Source organism: Pagrus pagrus, assembly GCF_965226575.1.
Source record: "Pagrus pagrus genome assembly, chromosome: 22".
Taxonomy (NCBI): domain Eukaryota; kingdom Metazoa; phylum Chordata; class Actinopteri; order Spariformes; family Sparidae; genus Pagrus; species Pagrus pagrus.
Window position 1 is genome coordinate 23,048,786 of NC_140204.1, and position 3,642 is coordinate 23,052,427.

General features: G+C 33.5%; 1 protein-coding gene across 2 annotated transcripts in view; it reads right to left on the reverse strand.

The window, feature by feature from the left end:
• Positions 1-418: 418 nt before the first annotated feature.
• The window catches only part of nat16 (N-acetyltransferase 16), a 51,555-nt gene continuing 48,331 nt past the window's right edge, over positions 419-3,642 (reverse strand). For both annotated transcript variants that reach the window (XM_084343914.1, XM_084343913.1), the window contains exon 5: positions 419-3,642. This exon is cut by the window's right edge and continues 8,730 nt beyond it. The gene's annotated coding sequence lies outside the window, so the exon portion shown is untranslated.

Sequence of the window (3,642 nt, forward strand, 5' to 3'; positions counted from 1 at the left end):
ACAAGTTGCAAATGAGACTCAACAATCAACTATCTTACAAATTTGACATTTAAATATTTGTCAGCACAATCTCAAGTCAATAATCATGAGTGCTTGAATCTGCCAATACAACATCTCAAAAAAATATTTCAGATATGTGAAAATATTTAGCTCCATATTCACACTGCTACAAGTGTGACAAAAACTAATGTGTGCAAGAGAAATTCATGATTTGTACAGTGTAGGATAGGATTTCAGACAGTTTTCTCTGTGACTTTAAATTTATTGATACCCTATTGAGAATACTTCATATAATTACTAATTTCATTGTACAACAATCCAACTGTTGTGCTACAAAAATACTTTCATATCAAACTATAAAAATGAAAACTTTGCTAAAGCTATGATAGCTAAGGTAGCCACAGAATGACTTAAACAGTAGTGGGAAAAGGACTTTGATCCTTTATTAAAGTAAAGCTATGAGTACCACAATGGAATAATACTGCATTCAGAGGTTTTTGTACGTAAAAGTAAAGAAGTATTTAAAGTCAAATGTAGTAAAATATCAGAAATACAAGTACTCATGAATGTTTTCACATTGATACATTACTCTTGCATTAGGAATAATGTGATATACTGTAAATATCTCATTTTCCACATACTGCTGGTGTTAATCCCTTCAAAGAATACTTCAACATTTTGAGAAACACGTGTTTAACTTTTGGTGAGAGCCAGGCTACCTGTTTCTAGGCTAAACATTTCCCAACTCCAAACCCCTTTATTTGAAAGAGAAGTTCAACATTTTGGAAAATAGAGGTTTTTTTACCTTCTTTCCATGAGTGAGATGTTCAGTTTGAGCATGAAGTCTCATATTTCTGTGTTAAGTAGGTCTATGCAGCTGGAGTCAGGACGAGGTTAGCCTAGCTTAGCATAGAGACTGGAAGCAGTTACCCTGGCTCAACATGTCACTCTCAGAAAGAAAGAAGCAAATACAATTTCTCTAAAAGTTTGAATTATCACTTTAAGGCATATACATGAACCTGAATCAATTCTCAGCTAACTCGCTGATACAGAGCATATAGGTGTATTTCCAAAAATGTTGAAACATTTCTATAAAAAGAGGAAAATACGGTCAAAGAAAACACAGACTCATCACTTGTCTTTACTTAAAATACAACAAATGAGGAAGGTTTGTTCATGTTCCCCCTTCTGGAGGTCCAAGGCATTTCCAATCAGGCCATGATAAAGCAATCACTACAAATCAAGCACAGAGAAAGATTTAATATACAGAGATAAAGATTTGCATCACTGATTGCATATTAAAATAAAATTATCTTTGAAGCCTACACATTTCTATCATCACACTGGCTAGTTTAAACTCTAGCAGTGGATCTTATTTATATTTTGCATGTAACAACGTTAGTCTTTAAAGTAACTAGTTACTACAGCTGTCAGGTTAATGTTATGAAGTAAAAAGGACAATATTTCTATGAAATGTAAAAGTATAAGGTCTCACAAAATGGAATTACGCACACGAGTACTTAAAAACTAGTAACTACATGTTCTTAGTTCATTTTATCTCTTGGCTTAACTAACCCAAACCCGCATTACTCCTTCAGAACACAGCCATTTCAACCTCTTATTGTTTTAAAAGTATAGTTGTTAGTCCTTTGTGAGAGTAAAATATAGTCTTATTTTCAGTTCCACTGTATACTGATGTACAAACTCTACGCGTCATGTAAAATGGTTCAGCTTTGAAGAAACATTGTCAAACCGACAGAGAAAGGCTTTTCTCACATGACACTGTATGATTGTTTCTGGACATCAAGATGTGTGACAGAGCATTTGTTTTCTACTGCAGTCGATGCTACTTTACAGGAGATGGGAGCTTATCTATTATTGCCAAAGACAACTAAAGTGCATGCTGCTTTACCCACTAACTTAATGGCTTGTACAGTAATTCATAAAACATACATTAATATAACACTTCACCCTATAATATGAACAGGGTTTGCAGCACAATGTGTTTGCTTTTTATTCGCTTGTATACAAAGTATACAATCACATTTTTCTAACAAAGTGCTATAAGTAACCAAAAAAAGTTCAATAACTCAATTCACTGTCACACTCAACCACTGATAACCTTTGAATTTTGTTTGTGTGCTATGGGGCTAGTGTTTAAGGAAATAAGACATTTAACTCATAGATACATTTTCAACTAAAGCTCATGTTATGATTTAAAACAAGAAATTTGCTGCCTTTTCGAATATTTTGTGAGCTATTTGACAAAACAAAGAAGTTTAGCAGTCGTGAAATTTGGCACTTCTTTAAGCACCCAATGCATCCACAAGCAGTGAAGGAATATTATGGGTCATGTCATGCCAGCTTTCAGATTCCAGAACATTTCCCAGTTCACGTCATGGATTTTCTCTCCCCGAAAAAAGTTAAAACTTATAGTAACTATATGAAATGTATATAAAATCCTATAGCTGTGATCAAAATACTTCAAGTTATGATTTTTTTTAAGTTTGGCCCTCAGAGCTAATGTCATCATTTTGTGAAACTCTAACCCTCACCAGTGGCTTACTTTTCACTGCATTGGGCTGAAATTTGGAGGATAATTTGCAACATGTGTTCATTTAAATAATTGTTGCAGAATGTTTACACTAATCAAATTAATAAATAATTTTTTATCCAAACAAAGAATCTTTCATTTAAAAAAAATCATTTCTCCACTAATTTTCACTTTAAGTCAGAAATCAGTTCAGAAAAGTTTAAAATTGTGAAATAATGTATATTGAGCTACAGAACTAAGACTAATAATTTGTCCAGACATGGGGAACAAGATTACATCACCGAGCATGCAACAAACCAAGCCATTACAAACTGTTACTTGAGAAACAGGCTCATTAGGTAACACATGGATAGAACATCTCAAAGTTAACATGGTACAATACGATAAAACAATAATAACAATAAAAGTGCATTTTTAAGCTCTGGAGCTATATGTAGCAGGATCTGTGGAACTCATTTTTATGCAGGACCAAATAACTTCTAAATGTAAAACACCTATATTAATATTAACAGAATCAAGATTGGGTTTCAAGAAAGTGAAAACTAGTGGAGATATGAATTTGATTACCGTTAACATTCTGCAATACCCATTTAAACGAGAACATGTTGCAAATTATTTTTAGGGTTTCCTGGATGCCCAGAATAAAAAACCCAATCAAGTGAAAAATAAACAGTGGTTGAGGCTTAAAGAATCACAAAAACAATGATATTTTGCAAACTCAAAAAAGTATAATTAATAAAGTACAGCTGTAGCATTTTGCAAGGTCCCATGAAAAGAAGATTTCTCATGAACTTTTTCAAGAGACTCCAAGACATGAATTGGGAGAGCCTAGGTGAGAACACGGAATGACCCTTATGCACACATTCTAGTATCTACTGGATATATTGTATAATTATGTATCAAACTCTGTAGGAAACTCTGGAAACCTGGGAAAAATTCTGAGAGACTTCATGGTTGAAGACTTTGCCTAATGAGTAGGATTTGGGGATGCTACCGGGCTCTATAAACCAAGTTTTTTTTGACTTTCTAACCTTTCATTCTTATTTTGCTCTTCATCAAATGCATCCTCTGTGTTAGAATCCCTGACT